Consider the following 12,524-nt stretch of genomic DNA (forward strand, 5'->3'; position numbering starts at 1 on the left):
TTACATTTGTCTCAATTCTATGTTAGGAGTAACTCAGTATTATATCATACTACATTTGCAATTTTTAAAAACATGTCTCAGAGATCATATATGTTATTATGCATAGCTCTACTTTATTTTTTTGCTTAAATTGCTATGAAGTTTATATAACTACTCGCCTATTAACAGACATTTAGGTTGTTTCAAAATTTTCACTATAAGAAACAATGCTATATCATATACGAATATGCACAGAAAACCCCTCCACAAAATACTAGCAAGCTCAACCCAGCCACATATAAAAAGGATTCTACACTATGATCAAACATGATTTATGCTAGGACTCAAGCTTGGTTTAACCCATGGAAAAATCAGTCCGGGCACATTGGCTCACCCCTGTAATCCCAGCAGTTTGGGAGGCTGGGACAGGTGGATCACCTGAGGCCAGGAGTTCAAAACCAGCCAGGCCAACATGGTAAAACCCTGTCTCTACCACAAAAAAAAAACCAAAAAAAAACAAAAAAAAAACAAAAATTAGCCTGGCATGGTGGTGTGTGCCTGTAATCCCAGCTACTCAGGAGACTGAGGCATAAGAATCACTTGAACCCGGTGGGCAAGGGTTGCAGTGATCCGAAACTGTGCAACTGCACTCCAGCCTGGGCAACAGAGTGAGACTCCCTCTCAAAAAAAAAAAAAAAAAAAAAAAATCAATATAATCCTCCATGTTAATTAAGGGGCAAAATCCACAAGATCATCTCAATAGGTGCAGGAAAAGCATTTGACAAATTTCAACACTCCTTCCTGATAAAAATACTCAACAAACTAGGAATAGAAGGGAGCATGCTCAACCTGAGAAAGGGCATCTACAAAACTCCACAGCTAACAGCATACTTAATGGTGAAATACTAAATGCTTGTCCCCTAAGATAAGGAACAAGACAAGGATGTCCTGCTACTCCCCTTCAACACTGTACTGGGAGTTCTATCTAGGGCAACTAGGCAAAGAAAAGAAATAAAAGGCATACAGATTGGAAAGAAGAAGTAAAATTATCTCTATTTGCAGATGCTAAAATCTTATATACAGAAAATCCTAAGGAATCCATTAAAAAACCTATTATGACAGGTTCAGTAAGACTGCAGGATACAAGGCCAATATATAAAAATCAACTGCATTTCTATATGTTAGGAATGAACAGTTGGAAAATGAAATTTAAAAATAATTCAATTTAAGTAGCATCAAAAAGAATCAAACACTTAGGAATACATTTAAAAAAGACCTGGAGGGTTTGTAAGCTGAAGACTACAACACATTGCTGAAAGGTATTAACAAATATCTAGATAAATGGAAAGATATTTTATATTCTTGGATCAGACAACATTGTAAAAATGTGACTGCTTCACAAATTGTTCTACAGATTCAACGTAATCCCTATAAAAAATTCCAGCTTTTTTTTTTTTTTTGCCAAAAATGACAAGCTGTTCCTAAAATTCAGATGAAAATGCAATAGACCCAGAATAGCCAAAATAATATTTCAAAAGAAGTTGAAGAACTCAGATTTCCTGATTCCAAAACTTTCTAGCTACCTATAGCAATCAAGACAGCAAGGTAATGGCATAAGGACAGTCGTTTCTAACAATGGAATATAACTGAGAGTCCAGAAAACAATTTTTTTAAACAAAGGTGCCAAGAATATTCATTGGGGAAAGAATAGTCTTCAACAAACAGTGTTGGGACAACTGGATATCCATATGCAAAAGAATGAAGTTGTACTCCTATTTCGGACCACACAAAAAAATTAACTAAAAAAGGGATCACAGATGTAAATATCAGAGCTAAAACTAGAAACCTCTTGGAAGAAAACATAGGGGTAAATCTTCATGACCTTGAATTAGGCAATAGTTTCTTAGACATAGCAGCAAAAGCACAGGCAACAAAAGAAAAAATAGTTTAACTGGATTACATCAAAACTGAAAACCTGTGTTTCAAAAAATACCATCAAGAGAGTGAAAAGCCAACTCATACACTGGGAGAAAATCTGTGCAAAGCATTTGTCTGATAAAGGAACTGTGTCCAGAATATATAAAGAAAGCTTGCAGCTCAACAAGAATATGACAATCCAATTTAAAAATGGGCAAAGGATTTTAACAGGCACTTTAACCAAAAAAGATATATGAATGATCAATAAGCAAATAAAAAGATGCTAATGATATATTAGTCATTAGGGAAGTGCAAACCAAAACCACAAGGACATACCACATTGCACCCACTAGGATGACTCTAACAAAAAACAGTGAGATGAAGAGAACATGGAGAAATGGTAGCTTTCATTCATTGCTAGCAGAAATGTAAAGTGGTGCAGCCACTTTGGAAAAGAGTTTGGCAGCTACTCCAAAAGTTAAACACAGAATTATCATTCAGCAATTCCACTCCCAGGTATACATACACAAGGGCAATGAAAACATGTCCACATGATAACTCGTACACAAAAGTTTATATCAGCATTATTCCTAATAGCCAAAAAAGTGGAAAAATCCAAATACCAATCACCCAATGACTGTATTTATAAAATGTGATATCTCCAAACAATGGAATAGTATTTGGCAATAAAAAGAAACATTGATGTATGCGACAACATGGATGACTTGAAAATACTATGTTAAGGGAAAAAAGCCTGTCAAGAAGGACCACGTATTATACGATTCCATTTACATGAAATGTCCAGAATAGGCAAATGTGTAGATACAGACATTAGATGAGTGGTTGCCTAGGGCTTAAGAGGGAGATGGGGAATGACTGCTACCGAGCATGGGGTTTCTTTTGGGAATGATTGTGGTGACATGGCGTCATTCCTTGGGGTGATCAGCTAGCTACCTGGTGGCAAGTTGATTGTATTGTACCTTTTCCATCATGGAAAGGGCAGTGGTTTGTCCTCACTGGAATAGATACTTACTCCGAATATGGGTTTGCCTATCCTGCACGAAATGCTTCTGCCAAGACTACCACCCGTGGAGTCACGGAACGCCTTATCCGCCATCATGGTATTCTACACAGCATGGCCTCTGACCAAGGCACTCACTTTACAGCTACAGAAGTGTGGCAGTGGGCTTATGCTCATGGAATTCACTGGTCTTACCATGTTCTCCATCATCCTGAAGAGGCCCGAAAGAATGGTGGAATGGCCTTTTGAAGTCACAATTACAACGCCAACTAGGTGACAATACCTTGCAGGGCTGGGGCAAAGTTCTCCAGCAGGCCGTATATGTTCTGAATCAGCATCCAATATATGGTACTGTTTCTCCCATAGCCAGGATTCACGGGTCGAGGAATCAAGGGGTGAAAGTGAAGTGATACCACTCACCATCACCCCTAGTGATCCCCTAGCAAAATTTTTGCTTCCTGTTCCCCCGACATTACATTCTGCTGGCCTGGAGATCTTAGTTCCAGAGGGAGGAATGCTGCCACCAAGAGACACAACAATTCCATCAAACTGGAAGATTGGTACCCACCTGGACACTTTGGGCTCCTCCCACCTTTAAGTCAACAGGCCAAGAAGGGAGTTACAGTGTTGGCTGGGGTGACTGACCTGGACTATCAACATGAAATCAGTCTAGTACTCTACAAAGGAGGTAAGGAAGAGGATGCATGGAATACAAGAGATCCATTAGGGCGTCTCTTAGCATCACCATGCCCTGTGATTAAGGTCAATGGGAAACTACAATAGCTCAATCCAGGCAGGACTACAAATGACCCAGACCATTCAGGAATGAAGGTTTGGGTCACTCCACCAAGAAAAAACCCACGACCTGCTGAGGCGCTTGCTGAAGGCAAAGGGAATACAGAACAGGTAGTAGAAAAAGGTAGTTATCGATACCAGCTACAACCATGTGACCAGCTGCAGAAACGAAGACTGTAATTGTCATCAGTATTTCTCCTTCTTTGCTAAAAACATGTTTGTGCATGTATATACTTGTACTAAGAAAGTATCTTTATTTTATTTCCTTTTCCTTTATCATGTGACATAAAATTTATTGACTTCATACGAGCATGTCAGTATTGTTAACTTTATGTAATAGTATTTGGGTTGGGGATTGGTGTATTTCCGGTTGTACGAAGGATAGCTGTATTATGTTGGGGTAATGATAACCTTATTATTGTCTTTATTTGAAGATTATGTGTGTTCTCAGGAGATGTGTGTGGGTTCAAGTTGACAAGGGGTGGACTTGTGATGGTTGATACTGAGGGTCAACTTGATTGGATTAAAGGATACAAAGTATTGATCCTGGGTGTGTCTGTCAGGGTGTTGCCAAAAGAGTTTAACATTTGGGTCAGGGGGCTGGGGAAGGCAGATCCACCCTTAATCTGGTGGGCACAATCTAATCAGCTGCCAGCGAATATAAAGCTATAAGAAAAACGTGAAAAGGAGAGGTGGGCCTAGCCTCCCAGCCTACATCTTTCTCCTGTGCAAGATGCTTCCTGCCCTGGAACATCAGACCCCAAGTTCTTCAGTTTTGGGACTGGGACTGGCTCTCCTTGCTTCTCAGCTTGTGGAAAGCCTATTGTGGGACCTTGGATCATGTAAGTTAATACTTAATAAACTCCCCATATATATATATGCACACATACACACACACTACTTAATAAACTCCCGTATATATGTGTGTATGTGTGTATCTCCTCTACAGAACCCTAATACATGGCTGCATAACCTTGTGCTAAAACTCACTGAATCATACACTTTACATGGGTGAATTATATGGCATGTGAATTATATCTTTATAAAGCTGCTTAGAAAAGAAACAATACTTCTATGAATGGCTTTGTACATGTCTTCTTGTGCATAAATATAATGTCCTACTAGGTCAGCTACTGTGAGAATCACTGAGTCAAACACAGGTACTGCTTAGTTGACCTTGGTTTAAATACTATTTAAGCCAATCAACACTATACGAGAGTAAATGTTTATTCAAAGATTTCTAAATACTTGACAAGATCAATCTTCTTAGTATTTGCTAATCCATTTGGTGAAAAGATGTTGTCATAAATTGAATTTGCATTTCCCTGATAACCAATGAGGCTCCGTGTCCTATACACTTATTGACCATTTGTTTTCCCTTTTCAGTTAATGGCCTTGTTCTTGAGCTTTGCCCATTTTTCTAGCATCTTTTATTAAGATGCAGTAGTTTAAAAAATGTATGAAACATATACTACTATAATTTGGTATCTTTTGGACTCAAACTCTTTACTTACTAGACATGTTGCAAAAATTGTCAGTCTATCAGTCTATCACCTGTTGTTTCTTTGCTTTTATTGCATTTTTTTTTTCTTTGAGACCAAGAGTCTTGCCTCTGTTGCGCAGGGTGCAGTGCAGCAGTGCAATCTCGGCTCACTGCAACCTTCGCCTCCTGGGTTCAAGAGATTCTCCTGCCTCAGCCTCCTGAGTAGCTGGGACTACAGATGTGTGCCACCACGCCCAGTTAATTTTTGTATTTTTAGTAAACATGGGGTTTTACCATGTTAGCCAGGATGGTCTCCATCTCTTGACCTCATGATCCACCTGCCTTGGCCTCCCAAAGTGCTGGGATTACAGGCGTGAGCCACAGTGCCTGGCCTTGTTGCATGGTTTTGATAGTCTTTTATTTTTTTGAGACAGGGTCTCAGTCTGTTGCCCAGGATGGAGTGCAGTGGCGTGATCTCAGCTAATTGTAACCTCTGCACCCCCACCCCAGCTCATGCAATCCTCCTGCCCCCGCCTCCTGAGTAGCGGGGACTTCAGGCACACACCACCGTGTCTACCTGATTTTTTTGTAGTTTTTGTAGAGGCAGGGTTTTGCCATGTTGCTCAGGCTGGTCTGATACTGACATTTTTAATTTTTGAGATCTCTTTTTTGTTTTCTGATTGTTCCTTCCCATGGCATTCTGTTCTTGTTTTGTGGCTACAATATCGTCTTAAATCTTTCTACAAATAGTTATTAGAGAACTTCTATTATTTGAGTTACTTTTTCCCGTTGGTCTTTTTTTTTTTTCAGTTTATCTTGGTTTTTCTCATTTGTGTTGCAGACTCTCCTTCAAGAACCAGGCCGCAGCTGGGCGGTCTCCCATGGGGATGCGCAGGGTTTGCTTACTCTCAGGATTGGCTTTCTGCTGGGTGCAGGGAGCTGTTGCTGTGTTGGCAACCAAAATACCAGAATGAAGAGGTGTTTCCTAGAGGTGCTGTGTTGTGGGAAAACTCCTAGAGCTGCTGTGTTATGGTGCTGGCCAGAAATATTTCCAAGTCTTTCTCTGGAAATATGGAAGTAACGCATTTCACCACCCACTTAAACGTGTGTGGCCATGTGACTTTGAACAGTACAATGTGAGTGAAAATGAGGTGTGTCCCTTCCCCACAGGAGCCTGAAGCGCATCAGGGCCTGGTTTGCCACACTCCCTTTCCTTGCCAAGGTGACTGTGGCAGCGTGTGAACAGATAAAGTCTCTGCCAGCCTAGTTCCAGGAGTGACCTCACTATGCAGGGCCTCCTGCCGACCCACAGTGTGCAAGCAGCAGGGGCTGGAGGCAGACTTTTGTGTTAAGCCGCTGAGATGTGGGAGGAGCTTTTACGTTAGTTTTGTTTGCTTGTTTATTGCAGCAAAACCAAGTATATTCATTCCGTTCCATCCGTAGATGAACTTCCACCTGAGATGTCCTTGTTCTCCCTAAACCTTTCAAGAAGTTCCTTTTCATTCATTTTCAGGTGATCTTGGGAAGACGAGAAAACAACCACATGTTCAATCAGCCAGAAAGAAAGTTTCTCGGTCAGAAAGTTTAGCAGTGTCCTTCAGCCTTGACAGCAAATGCCTTGGCATCGTTACCATAGACCTAGTCTCGGATGTTTACAAATAAATGTCCTGCAGGATGTTTGGAGAGACTTCACAAATGTAAACAAAGTCTAGTTTGAGGGCAGCGGGTGCCTCATTGTTGTGCCCTGATCCCCAGGCAGTTGTGTGGTCAGCTAGTATGACCCTTTCCAACCACATCTGACTTGGGAATAGTGACGCTGGCTTGCCAGAGCAGCCGGCACATGGCCGCCCCCAACTCCAGTGGCTCCAGAGCGAGGGCAAGGGTTTTTTTTATTAAAAATTGTCTTTGCTTTAGGAATGCTTCTCTACTGAAAACTTCTGGCCACAAAAAAACCAGCTTTTAGGATTATGGCACAAAATATTCTACAGCAAATTTCTCTTAGAGAAATCCATTCCTTCTGGGGAGTTTCAACTGTGATTGGATTCCAGGCATATAAGGCAGTAAAATGTCAAAAACTGAGATAAAAGTTGTTCAGGGTCAAAGTGATTAGAATCTTTTTCAGAGGAATTTCCACTCAAACTACCAAACATGCCTGGAAACAAGATCCGCTTGTGGGGGATGAGCTGTTCTTGAAAGAAGCTGCTGTTGTATGGAATCTTTTGCAACTAACAAACCTTGGCATTGGGATCACCAATCTGCAGAATCCGACAGAGCTGATTGGGCCCTGATCAGTTCCTTTCCCTCATTCCACAGCAAGGTACCTTTGCAGCTGATGCGTGGTATCCACATCTATTTTTAAGCTTAACTTTGACACAGAGTGCAACAGTGAAAAGACATCTGTTTTCTGTCTTTTCTCATGTGCCCCTGGTGGAGGTGCTGATGAAAAGCAGTTCAGGGCGGACTCGGTACCCAAGTGAGCCCACCCTCAGGTGACCTCTCAACACAGGGCAGTCCTTATGCACGCGCTCTGCTAACCGTTCTAGGACAAGTTTCTCTGTTCATGATAAAAAGGAAACCAGCTGGGCGCAGTGGCTCATGCCTGTAATCCCAGCACTTTGGGAGGTCGAGGCGGGTGGATCATGAGGTCAGGAGTTCAAGACTAGCCTGAACGACATGGGGAAACCCCATCTCTACTAAAAAATACAAAAAATTACCCAGGCCTGGTGGTGCATGTCAGTAATCTCAGCTACTCAGGGGGCTGAGGCGGGGGAATAGCTTGAACCCAGGAGGCGGAGGTTGCAATGAGCCAAGATCGCGCCACTGCACTCCAGCCTGGGCGGCAGAGTGAGACTCCGTCTCAGAAAAAAAAAAAAAAGGGTAACCAATGAAAAAGACAGTCCCTGACCTGAAAGGCAGGCTCTCTGTCCACAAACCGAGAAAACCGCCTCGAGCTCACAGTCCTCCAACCCCTGCTCTGACCCAGAGCTCCAAGTCCACCTGCGGCAGGTGTGAAGAGCCACCGAGAAGGGAAAGAGTACCATCACCAAGTCCCAAAGCACCTTGGCGTCTCAGGCCAGACACCCCACGATGTGGATGCCAGATACCACCACGCTGCCGAAGCATGAAGAATAATTATGAGGTAGGATTTACTCTCCGAATTTACAACATAGATTCACATTTTAAGTAAGATAGGAAGGCTTTATCTTTGGAGTGATTCCCCATTCTAGCTTCAGCCACCAAGCAGGAGAAATCTAGTTACAGTTACAGAAACATGATTTGGTTTCATGAGGAAGCCATGGATAAAATCCAATGCCTTTGCCATGGTTCCAGGAGAACATGCCATTTCTGCCCTAAGGACCAGTAGTAAGAAGGAACTTCAAAGTGATGTTGACCTTTAACCTGTCTCAAATCTTCCAGAGTTACTATTACTAGGCCATGAGCAATTCCCCTGTGAACTCATTTGTGCCTGCATTTCTCAAGTAGACTTGCTGTTAGATGATTTGGGGCTCCCATTTTTCCTCATGTTTTCAGGAGCATTAACCATCTTTGGAAGAAAACCATTGGACTGAAAAGGTGCCATGATGGACTAGAGGTAAAACCCTGGCTACGTGTACTTGGACTCTTTGCTTCTAAGTCAGAGTTCTTTTTTTTTGTTTTGTAAATAGATCATAAAATATTTGGAGAGGCATTTGTTTTATTTTTCTCTTCTTACAAAAGTTGTTCACAAGAATATTACTATCTTATGTTTCTCCCTAAAGGTTGTTCCTGGGTCTAATTGAAAAGAACTCATTGTTCGGGAAACCCATGAGGCTAGACTGTGCCTTGGTTCGCCCCTCAGAATGGGAGGTCAGTGTAGACAAATGAACACCAGAAGGGTGTTACCAAATGCCCCTCTGCCTGTAGGGAAACCAGTCCTGAAATATGAAAACTTTTCTATGGAGGAAGGTGCCAGCTAAGGCTAAATCCTCTGGCATGCGTTGGTATTTTCTGCCAGAGCACCAGGTGTGCTTGAGGGGAAAGAAAACTTACCCCCAGCATGCTAGGGTATGTTTCCATTTGACTCTATATAGCTTTATAGCTTTTTAAAGCTTTAGAGCTTTAAAATCGGTTTCATCTTATAGTTTTTCTTATGGTAATCAGTCTTCAACATCAGTTTATGTAAGGATTTAATAGCCTCTGAGTTTATCCATGGCTTCGCACACAACTTACTCCCATTGATTCTATTCAGAAAACACTCAGATGCGTGAGCCAGGCAAGAGCCACACCAAGCATGTCACTGCTGGGACGACACGTAACATCCAGCATCTTACATGAGAAACACTTGGGAACAGCCTCTGCCATCACACATGTGGATACCTTCATACAGAGATCATTCTTAACTGAGAAAAAGAAATATGTTGTAATTGGTTTATGTGCACATTTTACGATTCTTCATCACAGTGTAAAGAAGCCTCATTTTGTACCATCGGTCCTAACAGTGAATTTCCGCCCCCACGAGATTCCACACCCCACACCACATAGAGAGCATGGAACCTGGCATGTGGCAGGGGTTCTAGAGGTAATTACTGAACAAATATGTGACACATGGATCTACCCACATTCAAAAGGGATCCTCACCCCACCCTTTCTTTTAAGGATTATGTGAAAAGGTTCTCGCAAGAACACAGAGCAAAGGGAGCCAAAGCCCACAGGTATCCTTGGCTGGTTCTCGGTGAGGACTTCAGTCCAGGTGTATCTTGGCTGTCCAGGGGCTGGTCACCTGGAGACTGACCAGCCACCTTTTCAGTGCCAAGGAGCAGGGTTGGATAAAGCTAATATTGCTAAAATGGCAATTTAATGAAATGAAAGCATCATACCAAGAACTCTCAAATTACTAGGTTCAGATAACTCAACTGTCTTAAGCCAGCCCAAGGCATGAGCATTTTGAAGCCCATCCATTAGAAAAACAATATGATAGCCAAGTTGAGTTGATTCCTTCCATAGATAAGTAGCTGAGGACCTCATTTGTTCAAAGTTTGGAAGCAACAGGCCGGAGGGCGATAAACGTCCTACACTCAGGACGCCACTTCCCCTGGCACCACACTGGGACCTCTCATGACAGAGAGGGAGATTTGGCTCTGCTGGGCTGGACACTTTGCCACGTGTGGGTCTGCCCTGGATTCTCAGCTCAGGAACTTTGGTAAGAGGACCCACAGGAGTTCAGGCAGGGGTCAGGACTTCATAAAATTGGGCAAAAATCCAGCATTTGATTCTGTTTTATCTTTCTGGTGTGGAGTTTCTCTTTGATATTCACCCTTAAGGGTGATAAGGCATTCCTCCTTCCCTCATTCTTTAGAGGCGAGCAGAGATGAAAGTTAGCTTCCTATCTAAACTCATAGGCCTGGTGAATCCACCCACTCAGCTGCACTTGGTGTCACCAAGATGCCTCTTGACCTGGGAGCTTTCTACGATTTCCATGCTGGGTCTCGCAAGGATATGTTTCCCCTTCAGCCTGAAGTGTCCTCCCGCTACCCCCACTATCAGCTGATTTCTACTTATCCTTTAGTGCTGGGGGCCACCCTCATCTTTTGGAGGCCTAGGTCTGGTGCCCCACCAGAACCTGGGGTCCCACAACACGCCTGCTGGGCTGCCTCCACCTCGTGCTCACATAGGCTGATGCTGTCTGTTTGCCCGGGGGTCCTCTCCCTCGACTGTACCTGAGGTGGGGACAATAACTTATTTCTGTATACCTAGTGGTTAAAATGTACTCATGTTGCATAAATAACCATTGTGAATGGGCTTGGGGGTAACCATTTGTATCTCTAAGTGCATTCCAGTATGTCAGACCATGATGACAGGTTTGTGTTGAATGAAACTATACTAGATAGGCAGCCAGTGACTCATTCTTGTGCAAATGAGTACTGCAGGCAGATTTTCAATATAGAGAATCCATACTGACGTGGGCTCGCGTTCACAGACTCCAGCTGTGAGGATTTGAAGAACAAAAAACACAAAACTGCTGTGTACCTTAAAATGAATGTGTGACAATTGGCAATCACTCAGACTGACAGTCCAGGTCGGTGAAGCGAACGTGTGCTTATTTTTGTCTGAAGGTTTGCTAAGGCTTCTGGGCCTTGGCAGCTGGAAGGACACACACTAGGCTGCAAGTCACAGGGTGGGAGCAGCTACCCAAGGAGGCTTCCAGTATAGTCCATCCTTCCATGAGGGACTCACTGTCATGGTGTCATGGCCACAGGGGTCTGACCTCACATTCCAGACAGGGATGTGGCCCAGGCTGGAGTGGATGGAGAAGGGAAAGGGGTGAGCAGGAGAGGAGGACGTTACTGTGGCCAGATGAATGGGTCTGCCTAGGCCAAATCAAGGGCTGGCATACAGATCAGAGTCTGGGCAAAGGAAGACCACTTTTGACCTTAATCTGGGTTATCTCAGAAGTGAGATCCTATGTCAGATGTGTGGTAGAACTTTCCTTAGTGTTCTACATACAGAGTTGCCCAGGGTTGGGGATGGGGGTGGGCCTGGCTGTACCTGACTTGTCTTCTACAGAATCACGCACTTGTAGTCAGTTCTCTTTATGGGAGCTCAGTACAATGTTCAATTTAATAAACAAAGGGTTCTAATGCCTCCATTAAAAAAGAAAAGCCAACAATAAGTAGTAACCCTTCACCAACTGCAGGAGTTTTGCTCCTAAATGTTGGCTCAGCGGCAATAGACAAGGTCAAATTCTCATGGGAGCCCAGGAGCTGGGGTACCAATAGAGAAAATGGCATCAAGTATGTCAAAACAAATAGCAGAAATGGGCAATGCTCTGGAGCTGTGCTGTCCAGTAGAACCTTCTGGAATGCTGGGAATATTGTCTGCCTGTGCTGCCCAACACAGGAGCCGCTGGCCGTGTGCGGCAACAGAGTACTCAAAATTTGCCCAGTGAGACAGAAAGATGAACTTTTAAGTTGGTTTCATTTTAATGAATTACAGTTGGATCGTCTCCAGGGGCCAGTGGCTGCTGAACTGGAAAGTGCAGCTCTGGAGGCCACTTTCCTCCAAACCAACCTGCTCCTGCCTCTCCTTTCTCTGTTGACCTCAGGAGCCACGTGGCAGGCACAGGTTCTCACACTAAGCTCTGTGCCTCGCTGACTAGGTACCCATCTTTAAAATCCACCTGAAATTTCATTTGTAAGTTTCATTTTGCATTTGCATTTCCTCTGGTTTTGCTTTCACAGGATCCTGCAAAATGTTGGTGCAGTAGGTTGCCTTTCCCACAGGCGTCTAGAAGGAATGTTTCTTCCAGACCAGGTTTCCTATCCATACAAAGAAAAGTGGAGAGGAGAGCAT

The 12,524-nt window shown here is 43.2% G+C and overlaps 1 protein-coding gene across 4 annotated transcripts in view; it reads right to left on the reverse strand.

Moving 5' to 3' along the window:
- The window catches only part of ADAMTS17 (ADAM metallopeptidase with thrombospondin type 1 motif 17), a 368,411-nt gene that overhangs the window by 112,004 nt on the left and 243,883 nt on the right, over window positions 1-12,524 (reverse strand). The window lies entirely within an intron of this gene.

The sequence above is a fragment of the Pongo pygmaeus genome, chromosome 16 (genome assembly GCF_028885625.2).
Source record: "Pongo pygmaeus isolate AG05252 chromosome 16, NHGRI_mPonPyg2-v2.0_pri, whole genome shotgun sequence".
Lineage (NCBI taxonomy): Eukaryota > Metazoa > Chordata > Mammalia > Primates > Hominidae > Pongo > Pongo pygmaeus.